The 12,489-nt window shown below is 37.0% G+C and overlaps 1 protein-coding gene across 8 annotated transcripts in view; it reads right to left on the reverse strand.

Moving 5' to 3' along the window:
* MAP3K13 (mitogen-activated protein kinase kinase kinase 13) overlaps window positions 1–12,489 on the reverse strand; it is a 182,404-nt gene that overhangs the window by 101,540 nt on the left and 68,375 nt on the right. The window contains exon 1 of one of the 8 annotated variants that reach the window (XM_079100606.1): window positions 9,805–10,342. The exons of 6 other annotated variants lie outside the window; for them this stretch is intronic. The gene's annotated coding sequence lies outside the window, so the exon portion shown is untranslated. Of the gene's footprint in view, window positions 1–1,288; window positions 10,343–12,489 lie in introns of those variants that run through there. One more of the 8 variants, XM_079100607.1, reaches the window with a different exon arrangement.

Here is a 12,489-nt window from a genome sequence, read left to right on the forward strand (position 1 = left end):
GTACTCCATTGAGCGACTTCCTTTTTCTTCTCTTGTGGTCCCCTTTACTCTGCACTAATAATGAGGTTCTCCTAAAATTCCTCTTTACTTTTCAGATGGATGCAAGGATTTTTTTTCCTCCCCATTGAGACATATTTCTATTTGTATGAATGTAATGCAATCCTAGAAAAATAATTCTAAGACTTTTCTTCATGTGTGTTTTCATCCTGCTTCATCCTGGCCCATGATGCCAGCTGAGGCAGTCAGTAGAGCAGAGCCAAACTGACAGGGTGGGAGCAGATTATTCTGCCATTTTTGTAGATCTTTCAGTAACAACAAATCTCAGCTGATCATGCCACACTTGTTTAACCTGCCTAAAAGCTTCATGACAATTCCCAGTTCTGCGATCATCAGTGATTTCAAATCTGCCATTGTAACCAAGCTTAATCATTATAGGAAGAAACCAAATGATGACTTTGGAGCAAGGCCTAACAAGCACTTGGTATTTGCCTCTTTTCAGCACTGCTGATACCCTTGAGGGCAACAGCTAGGGCATTCACTCATACCACTATGGCAGCAGGGAAACATGGAGAAAAGAGTTGGTTCAAGGCTTTTAGAACTTTGGTGACTGTTTTCAAAACCATCTCATGGTCTTTTAAAAAATTTATTTATTTATTTATTTATTTATTTATTTATTTATTTATTTATTTATTTATTTTATGGTACTAGGGATTGAACCCAGGGCACTTAACCACTGAGCCACATCCCCAGCCCTTTATATATATATTTTTTGAGACAGGGTCTTGTTGAATTGCTGAATTGCTTAGGGCCTCACTAAATTACTAAGGCTGGCTTTGAACTTGCAATCCTCTTGCCTCAGGCTTCCAAGTCTCTGGGTAGCATGTGTGCTACCATGACCCGCTTCACAGTCTTTTAAAGAATTGACAGGGAACTGTAATCCCAGCAGCCTGGGAGGCTGAGGCAGGAGGATGGCAAGTTAAAAGCCAGCCTCAGTACCTTAGTTGCTAAGCAACTCACGGAGGTGCTAAGCAACTCAGTGAGACTCTATCTCTAAATAAAATACAAAATAGGGCTGGGGATGTAGCTCAGTGGTTGTGTGCCCAAGTTCAATCCCTGGTACCTTCCTCCCCCCCCCCCCCAAAAAAAAAAAATAAAAAGAGTTGGCAGGGAGAAGACAAAGACTATTTGGAAAACAATCTGTGGCAAAAGAAGTTGAAATCTAGCAAAAGTCAATAACAAAGGTGTAAGATTCAGTTAAAAGAAATCTTTATCAAAGTAGATACTCCACCCCACTTTATTCATTCATTCATTCAGCCAGGGTCTCACTCAGATGCCCAAATTGGCTTCAAGCTCTTTTGGGCTCAAGCAATCCTTCTGTTCTTCAGTTTCCTGGAGTAGCTGGTGTGGCACCACCACACCAGGAGTCAGGTAGATAACCTGATCAAAGAAGAATAGATGATGGGGGTGGTAAATTCTGTTTCAATGTGTTGTGGAGAAATCATTGCAGAAAATAAAAAAAGATGATGTGATTGTTTTTCTTTCTCCAAGAAACCCAATCTGGTCTCCAGGTCAATGAGAATACTTAAAGCTTAGATTAGAGAATAGCTTCAAAAATTAATGCTACCAGTAAAAAGCAAATGTTCAGTTATTTTTTCATAGACAAACAGATGGAAGGGATTCTGTTCAAAGATGGCCAGAAAGGGGGTGTGGGGCTAGCAAAGTAGTAAAATTTGTTCTTAAATTGGCTCTTAAGCCCTAACAGCTGTACTGTCAGGTGGATATTTCCCAGGAGTTTCTATGCTTAGCAAAGATTAAAGTGAGTCCATAATTTAGGTTTAAAAGAAGTGATAGGAAATATCCAAAGGTACATTGCATCTGTTTCTCCTTAGTGTGCATATGTATTTAAATTTGTTATGTGAGAGGAAATAATTGGTAATTAGTAAAATGCTTAATCTCACTTTAACAGAGAGATTATTTTCTCTGGAAAATGCAATCCTGGCTTTGTATTTTGGTGAGCTTTATCTCACTAGTCTCAATTATCCATGGTTATCCATGCCTGCAGATAGCCTAATGTGTCCCATTAATGGCAGGCGGGCCAGCTACTAAAAATGCAGGCACAGTGCCTCAGGGTAATAAGAAGCCTCAGTGGGCTTATTTTGCAAATTGAGCCCTCTTTAGTAATAGCAACTGTGACAGCCCCCTTTAGGACTCTAAAATAGTCTTTTTTCAGTCTGGGTCCCAAATCCACTCCCTTTAGCTTAAGGTGAAAACTGCTGTCCCAGTTGCCACCTGCCTCATCAGCACTGTGTCCCTGGGCTCCGTTCTTTTTTTTTTTTGTTTGTTTTTTTCCCTATCACCTTTCTTCAGTCCTTCATCTTTGGCTCCTTCCTCAGTCCTTCACCCTCAATCAACTCATTCTTTCACTTCTACGACCTTTTTCGAATCCAGGATCTCACTAAAATGTCCTCTAAGAACTGCTCAGTTCTACCATTACCCCTAGCCCAGGAAATCATGATACAAATTAGCACATTGGAGACAATCACCATCTGTCAGCTGAAAGTCCTACATTGTCTTTCCTTAAAATTTTTAAACAATTAAAATCGCACAGTTACTGAACATTCTCTTCGGGTTTCCCTGCAATACACTATTGCTTTTTTCAAGATGTTTTTTACCACACTGCCACACAGATAAAGTATTGTTACTAAATGGAACCACTATATAAAATTATTACAGCTGTTAAGACTAGGCATCAGATCTCTCTGCTCGACAATTATACAAATGAAAAAGGATATAAGGAAAATTCTGGGCTAATGAAATGAACATAAAAATGAAAAGGGGTTTTTCTGTTTTGCTATTTTTAAAATTAATTTTTAAATGCAATTTATTTTTTTTTCTTTGACAAAACCTCCAAATCCAAAACACTAATCCATCAACCAATTTGTTATTTGGGGAATTATGAAAATAATTTTCAAAAGTCCACAACTGTTATACAAAATAACATAATCTTGTTTTTACAAAGACTAAATATATTGTTTATAGATTTGGATGGTATTCATTTTCTGATTTAATACAGTCTTCATCCTTTATCAAGCTTCAGCCTAAGTTAAAAGACAATAGAAAAAAATGAGAGGACAGAAATAACCAATATGATGAATTGCACTTAAGAACACTAATAAAGGTCACAAGGAAAAGGCTATAACACACAACCAAACTGAGGTGACTGGATTATCTTCTGGCACATCCTTTTAGCCCAGACCACCCAAATCGCCAGTCTAACAAGGGCTCTCTTTTGACTATAGAGAACAATGACCAAGACAAATAACATTTATAATGGGCAAACCCCAAAATGGAAAGGTCATATCCCATCAGAACTCTTTCTTGCTTATAAGGAAGTCCCTGGGCAAATGTGAAAGTCATTTAACCTTTTTGTCTTGCCCAGATAGCTCCATCTGAAACCCTCTGACACCCTTCTCCTCCTTAGTTATAGCAACATTCCATGGAGGTTGACTTCTATAAAAGTACTGTGAAAAAATTGAAGTAAAAGTAGATTTAAAACTGTCCTAGACATTGTCACTTGCCTATCTGATGTTGGTAATCAACAACCAGAATCCTACATTTTCAGAATTAAAAAGAACATTTGGGACCATTAGGAACAATTTCTTCATCTCATATGTTAAAACCAAAGCTGAGGAGACTGAGAGGACAACTGCCTTGCATGACCTGAGACTGCTCAGGAGGCATTACAGGCTTAGTTTAACTCTTTTTCCTCTGCCTTGTTGTGCCTATTAGCAGATTTTTTAAAATGTTGGATTTTATCTATTTTAATATAATTAACTAAAGAAAGAAGAAGGTAGGTGAGTAGTCAAATAACAAAGCTTCCTTAACTATAAACTCACCCTTTATTCAAGGTGGTGTTTGTGATTCTCCTAGTAAAGTGGAAAAAGCAAAAGAAATTTAAGCGTCTTTAGAATTGCCTACACTGGTGATTCTCTGTGCAGGTCATCTGAGAATAGAACACTTCCCCTTGTTAACTATGGCTTACCATGTGGTGGTTGTCAGTGGTGACATTATGAAGGATACACCACACCCATACGTGTACTTAGGATCTACACCAATAGAGTGGCGAGCAAAATTTGAAAGAGCACTCACTCTAAGCAGCACTCCTGCCCTGGTCTCCACCTCTGTGGAAAAATCACTAGCTTCCCAGCTCCCTGAAAAGGTACTTATACAATAAACAAATGTTTATGGAGTGTATTCTGTGTCAGGCACTGGGTGTTAATGAATGAAAAGTTGATACTAAACATTCACTTTGAGTTTTAGGTAGAAGAAACTCTATACTTTTAAGATGCCTGACTTGGTCAATCACTGATAGCTCTGTATGACGATTCATTAATCTCTTTGAGGAAGACATATCTTCCTCAATATAATGAAGAAGTCCCTTTTTGCTTTACCCTACCTCTAGCACTCTCTAATCTCCTCCAACCTATATTTTTCTCTTTAACATTTATTGCTAAACAAAATTTACTTATTTACTGCTCATCTCCCTCCATTAGAATAAAATAAGCCCCCCAAAGCAAGAATATTTATCTAATTCACTGCTGTGTACCTAGAACACATAGTAAATATTCAAATTTATTGCTTAAATGAATTAAAAATTGAATAATACCTCTTCTACACTTGCCAATTCTACTTGGTTCATTGTCTGTCCCCTCATGGTTTCCCTGTCACCTCTTCAATCATTCTTTCATGTCCATTATGTTGGCCTTTGATCCTCTAGCCAGTTGGGGCTCTGCAATTATCTGTGACATGATAATCCTCTTTACTCCTACCATCTTATCTTCCATGGATGCACCTGCTGTACCAACCCTCAACCCTTGATGACCACCACCCTCCAACTTATCTTTGTCCAGCCCAGAGCAATCCTAGAGAAGATATTAAATTTATTCAACACTCAAACTACATGGTATACGGAAGAAATAGAATAGGATTAAGCATTAGAGCTGTGTTTGAAAATTGAGTATAACATCCTACTAGCTGGTATCTCTGGTTGAGTCAGCAGCCTTTCTGAGTCTTTTTCCTCAATGGAAAAATGGGGGGGATAATAGCACCTATTTCATATCATGAGGATTATATTTTAAATATAAAAATATATATGTAAAAACTCCCAACAGATATAAAGGCATGTAGAAAGTGCTTAATAAATATTAGCTCCTCATCTTCCTTTAATGTGACATATTTCACAAACATCTAATGATACCTTCACTCACTGATTAACAAGAAATTCTATGTTTTCTGATATGAATCTCTCTCTTTTATTTTTTGGTACCGGAGAGTGAACTCAGGGGCATTCAACCAGTAAGCCACATCCCCAGTCCTATTTTGTATTTTATTTAGAGATAGGGTCTCACTGAATTACTAGTGCCTCACTTTTGCTGAGACTGGCTTTGAACTCATGATCCTCCTGCCTCAGCCTCCCAAGCTGCTGGGATTACAGATGTGTACCACCACACCTAGCTAATCTTAATTTTCCTTTCTTCCCTCCTTTCATGTCAGAACTCTATGTTTTCACTCATTCTCTCTTCTGATTCAGAAAGTGTCTGTCTTCTTTTCTAAGACTAGCCCTCTATCTATGCCCATAATTTTCAGCCCTGGATACACATTAGAATCATCAGAAGAACTTATAAGAAATGCAGATAACTGAGCCCCACCACAGACAAATTAAATATGAATCTCTAGAGGAGGATCATGGCATCCTCATTTTCTTTTAAGTTTCCTGATAAGATGCCAAGACATTTTAACATGGGGAAGAACAGTCTTTTAAATATTACTGGAACAACTAGAAATCCACATTCAAAAGAATGAAGTTGAACCCCTTTCTTATAGCATTCAAAACATTAACTCTGAGTGGATTACAGACCTAAATGTAGAGTTAAAAATATAAATGCTTAGAAGAAAACATAAGAGAAAATCTTAATGAATTGGGTTAGGTTTCACTGCTTTAGATATGACACCAAAAGAACAAATAACCAAAGAAAAAATTAATAAACTAAATACTATCATCAAGAAAGTGAAAAGACACCCCAGAGAGTGAGAAAATATCTGCAAATCATATAGCTGATAAAGAGCTTGTATTCTTGTATTCAGCATATATAGACTCATAACTCAACAATAAAAGCATAAATGATCTGATTTGTAATATACGTAAAGGGTTTGAATAAACATTTCTCCAAAGAAAATATACAGATAGGCAATAAGTACATTGAAAAGATGCATGTTCACATCATTAATTATTAGGAAAATGTAAACCAAAATCACAATGAAATACCACTTCGAATTCATTAAAAGGGCTCTATTTTGAAAGACAGATATTAACATATTCTCACAAGGATGTGGAGAAATTGAAAGCTTCATACATTGCTGATGGAAATATAAAATGGTTCAGCCACTTTGGAAACCAGAATCCCCTCAAAATGTTAAACTTATAGTTATATCATATGTCCCAATAATTCTACTACCAAAATGAAAACATGCTTACACAAAATTTGTACATAATGTATTACTAATAGTTAAAAAGCACAGACAACCCAAATGTCCATCAGCAGATGAAAGATAAATAAAATATTATTTGGCAATAAAAAGATGTAAAGTACTGATCTATGCTACAACATGGATATACTCTGACAACATTACATTAAGAAGAGAAAGAAGGGGCTGGGGTTGTAGCTCAGTGGTGGAGCACTTGCCTAGCACGTGTGAGGCACTGAGTTCAATTCTCAGCACCACATAAAAAAATAAATACAATAAAGGTATTGTGTCCATCTACAACTAAAAATAATTTTTAAAAAAGAAGAGAAAGAAGCTAATCACAAAAGACCACATATTATATGATTACATTTATATGAATGTCCAGAATAGGCAAATCTATTCATAGAAAAAGTAGATTAGTGGTTGTCTAGGGGTGGGAGTTAGGAGAAATGAGGAGTGACTGCTAATGGATATGTGTTTCTTTTCGTGATGAGGAAAATGTTTTAGAGTTGATTGTGGTGATGGTTGCACAACTCTGTGAATACTAAAAACCACTGAGTAGTGAAAAAGAAGAGGAAGGAAGCAAAAAGGGAAGGGAGGGAGGGAGGAAAAGTTCCACAGGTAATTCTAATGTTGGAGCCTATTCTGATAACTTATCTTCTAGATTCCTTGGGAGTAAAGATTGCATTGTCTAAATCTTTGTCTCCTCCATATCTTTACAGAATAATAACCAGCACAGAGCAGGAGTGTGCTATCTTTTGAATGACTTTTTGTTTTGTTTTGTTTTGTTTTGTTTTGTTTTGAAGCAGTAGAGTGTTCTTGGGGAATCTTCATTTTAACCGAAATTTTAAGAGTCAGGTTGCCACCTGGCAGATTTGTCATCTTGGCTATCTTGATTCATTTGAGCTCCCCAAGCAATTAATTCAGCTGTAGCACACAGAAAGAAGGCAGGTAGACAGAGCAAACCAAACTGACCGGTTCCACCATCAAAGTATGGTTGTTCTGTCATATAGCAGTGGATGTGGCCTCTGGCCCTTAGGAACCATTCTTTTGACAGTTCCCCAGGACACGGTTCTGGTTTGTCCGACTTTGTTTACTAAATAAATTAATTCCTTCTTCTGGAGTAGTTTCAATTTTTAAACAGAAAGCCATCTATTGACAGTCACTGATACACAGGATTTTATTGTTTGATATTAAACAATTAAGAGTTATTGTTTTTTTTTTTTTTCCTACAAGTACACTATACATGAAAATAAATATAATCTGGAACACAGCCACTAGGAGTAGGGAGAAAGGGGATTCTACATCCACCCTGTGCCTTAAAGGAACAGTTTTACTTCAACAAATCCAAGTGCAGACTGTATTTCTTTCAAGGAAGTAAAACTCTATTTTGGCAAGATGTGCCTAAAAGAGTCTGGTGAACATTTCTTTTTCTTTTTCTTTTTTTTTTAATGTAATGCTGGGAATTGAACACAGGGCCCTGTGCATGCTAGGCAAGCATTCGACCACAGAATTACATCCAAAACCCCTAGTGAACATTTCTTAATATGAGTTTGATTATATAGACACAATATTTTTTTTTCCAGTGCTGGGGATTAAACCCAGGGCTTCATGAACTACCACTGAGCTACACCTCCAGCTCATAAACACAATATTTTTTAAATGTCAAGAATTTGATCTTTGATCTGGTAAATGTCAACAATTTAAAATAACTTTGAAATTGCTACTTTCAAAGTCTCTAAAGGTATACACACAAAAAAAGGGAAAACATTGAAATAACTGAAGATGTTTACAAATATAGGGAAGTTTGTCTGAAATATTATCTTGTTCAATCTAGCAAATAAAAAATAGCAAAATAAGAAACCACAATAGTCTCAGTATAGGATAAGTATAGTCTGATATGAAATTAGGCAGAGGTTTTCCCTTCCATAACTTGAGCAAGTTCGATACACTTAGAAAAACAAAATCAGGGAGTGCAATGCCAATTTGAGAAATAAAAGAAAGTAATATATCCTTAGGTATGATAATTTTGAAATTAAATGAATTTACAGTTGGAAGATTCATTAAGAAGAACAATTCAAAAGATATCATTAGAGTCATAATTCAGAAGCACTGCTTCATGAGAAAAGATAATAATATGAAAGTCTCAAACTAAGTATTGATTGCAGAAGGTAAACATAAGGCTGGATAATAAATAACTGGCATTTTGATGTCTCTCTCACTAGAAAGAAAAACCAAGGGCATGTTGCTGACTAGTATATAAAATGCTCAAAGTGAGATAGTTGGAAAATGCTACAAGATTATTTGGGTTGAGGAGTTGCCCCAGGGGCAGAACATGTCACAATGTCACATCCCTCATTTTTAGTATCACAACTTCCACCAGAATAAACCAGAGCCTTGGAAAACAAATTCAATCACAGATACTTTTTGTTAAAACTACAAGCAAACTATAAAATCAACCTCATACATGTCACACATCAGAACTTTTCCATATTTCCCAAATGTAGTGTAATAAACTATTTTCAGTTGGAAGTTCATCTTAGAAAAATATTCATGTGCATTTCTACATAATATAATTTTGGAGCTTAGCAAAAAATCACTTCATTAGTGGTATTTTAAAAATTAGAATTCAAGGGTAATTTCTCTTTTGCTTCTGGTACAGATTTTTAGGTCTTTGATAATATAAATAAAGTATATGGAGTGGCATAGAGAAGAGTTCCACATACATATAAATATAACCCCCATCATAAAAGCTTTTGAAAAACGGTTGAGCAAGAAGTATTCATCTTCCCCAAAGTGCACTCTCAAGATATTGATTGTTACACAATTATGAAACAAAGGCAAGGTGAAGGGTGAGTAAGGGTAGAAAGGACCGGCAAGGAAGAGTGCTCCGCAGGATAGAACCTGCTCTGTCTTGCTGGCCCCACTTTCCACAGCACCTTTCTAGTGTTCTATGCTTTTCCTCTAATACCACCCACATCATCTCAAAGAGAAATGAATCTCCCTTTAAGGAACGCCAAGCCAGCATCCAGAGGTAACGTGCAGATCCGTAAATGAAAAATGTCCACGTCTAGCAGGCAGACAAGCAAAGGAAAACCAGCTGTCAGTTTCAGAGGCTCCTAGCTGTAACCGGGTTTCAGGTTTCTCTCCGCCTGTCTCTCTCAACGTTTCTCCCTCAATAATATCAATTTTCTAATCATCTCAAATCACAAACACATTGTCCGTCTATCCTTGTGAGATAAATACTGATGAAACCGAAAAATACAGTGCAATACTCACAACAATGAAGAATTCCTACACATGCTGTTCCATTTTCTTGCTTTAAAAGGATGGAAGCTTATTAAAGAGACTTGCAGAATTAGAAAAATAAAGGGGAGGGGGATTCCACCCGCACAATCCTCCAGCCCACCGCAAAGGAGCCCAGAGGCTTGCTGACGTCACAGATTCATGAATGGATGTAAATTGGGCTGGTTTAGGATTCCGCACAGACTTCGCTGTGGTGTGTGCCATGGAAAAAAAAGGCGGGGGCGGGGGAGGGGGGAGTGTGTGGGGAGGAGGGTCTTGAGCATGCACAGCCAATAGGCTTCAGGCAGTCATGGCCAGCCTTCCTTTAGAAGGAATCTGGTCACAGAATAAACACAGCCTGCCAATCAGGCGTCTGCCACAGCCTTAAGACAGACTGGCAGCTTGTGTGTGTGTGTGTGTGTGTGTGTGTGTGTGTGTGTGTGTGTGTGTGTGTGTGTGTGTGTGTGTGTGTGTGTGTGTGTGTGTGTGTGTGTGTGTGTGTGTGTGTGTGTGTGTGTAGGTGTGTGTGTAGGTGTGAAAACATTATTGCTATTTTGCTATTAAATGAGGGAATTAAAATAGAATTCTGGTGTGATCTGTGTGTGTGTGTGTGTAGGTGTGAAAACATTATTGCTATTTTGCTATTAAATGAGGGAATTAAAATAGAATTCTGGTGTGATCAATAAATACTACTAAAAATACTAAAAAAAGGGCTAGGAATAAAAAAAAGAAAAAAATTTATAAACCATCAGGTTTATAGGTCAGTGGCAGAGAGCTTGCCTAGCATGCATGAGGCACTGGGTTCCATACTCAGCACCACATACAAATAAATTTAAAAAAAGGCCCATCAACAACTAAATAAAAAATATATTTTAAAAAATGCATATAGAAGATCACATCTTTTATACATTAGAGCTTTTTTTTTTCTTAACCCTTTTCTTGCTGTTCGGCAATATGCCTGACGTGATAAAAACAAACCAAAGTCAGGGAAATAATTTCTAAAACCGGTGAGCAGTAGACTTGCATGCATGCTGCAACATGACTTGTAACACCAAAATAGTGCATGAAATTAATAATCTAGTGACTAAGGAAACATAAATATCTAAGACTATATTACATAAATCTAATTGCTTTGTATAATAGTAACATGTTACTGACCTTTGTAGTGTGTCAAAAGGGAATGTAGAAGAGTAAATTACTGCTATGTTTAAATAAGGTACAGCATTCCTTCACTGGTTTACTCAACTCCTGAAATTCAATTAACACAGGGCTCCAAAAGGGCTCTTAATGAATCCAAGCAAACTGTATCGTATCCAAGCAAGATTTCAGTAAGAAGTTTTATCATTATCAGCAAAAACTACTGTATTTAAATTCTTTGAAAGGGCTCTTCCACTTCTTTATTTTTTTTATTTCTTGGTACTGGGGATTGATTAAACCCAGGCACTCAACCACTGAGCCACATTCCCAGCCTTTTTATATTTTATTTTGAGACAGGGTCTCACTGAGTTGCTTAAGGCCTTGCTAAGTTGCTGAGATTGGCTTTGAACTTGCAATCCTGCTGCCTCAGGCTCCTGAGCTGCTGGAATTACAGGCATGTGCTGTGGCATTTCTATACTCTTTAAATTTTTAAAACGTTATGCCAAAGCAGAGGGAAATATAATTTATTAAACTATTCCCCATCATTTTACTTCACAGTTACCACAATACTGACCATGACTCTTTTGAACTTAGGAAATGGCCCCAAATCCTTGAAACTAGAACAATAGTGGTTAATATAAGGTCTCAGTTATGAGGTGTCCAGTGACCAAGAACATTCTGCACAGGCATCTGCTTTCTCTCTCTCTCTCTCTCTGTACTTTGCACAGCCAAAAGAAGGAACACAGTTGTCTGTTCTATGTAGTTCTGGAGAGTACAAACCTGACCACTACTAAGTATTACTGATTTGGAAAAAGACACTTTCCAGGATTATTTTACACACAGCACAGATGTGTGAGCTATATACACTATATGCTCAAACACTAAAATACCACTGACAAACATAGTCAACAAATTTCTCCAAAGGAGTTTATTGTGGAACATCACTGCAGAAAAGATGTACCAAAAAAGTTTACCCAGGTAAGATAAGAAGAGTACTCAAGGCCCATGTAGTATTGGTACATTAACAGTAGGTCTGAGTGTACCACACGTAGACTCATAACAATATGTCCATGTACCAAGGTTATTTTAGAACCAATAAAGGGAAAGAAGACAAAGAATATACATGTTCTCCTTCCTCCAATTATTATTATTATTTGGTACCAGGGGCTCTCAACCACTAAGTCACATCCCCAGCCCCTTTGTTTTTTTAAAAAAATGTTTATTTAGTGACAGGGTCTCACTCAGTTGCTGAGGCTGGTTTTGAACTTATGCTCCTCCTGCCTCAGCCTCCGAAGCTGCTGGGATTACAGGCATGTGTCACTGCATCAGGCTACATTTTCTTTTGGTTTCTTTTCTTTTTAACATGTCTTTTACTAACAATCAAAGCCAATCAAGATATACTAAAAGAATTTGATCTTTAAAATACATTTTTTTCTCCTTGAATCATATACATGATATTTTTCATAGAAATAGAAAAATCAGTCATGAAATTCATTTGAAAAATAAGAGGCCCAGAATAGCCAAAGCAATCCTCAGCAAGAA

This window comes from Sciurus vulgaris (genome assembly GCF_902686455.1).
Source record: "Sciurus vulgaris genome assembly, chromosome: 10".
Lineage (NCBI taxonomy): Eukaryota > Metazoa > Chordata > Mammalia > Rodentia > Sciuridae > Sciurus > Sciurus vulgaris.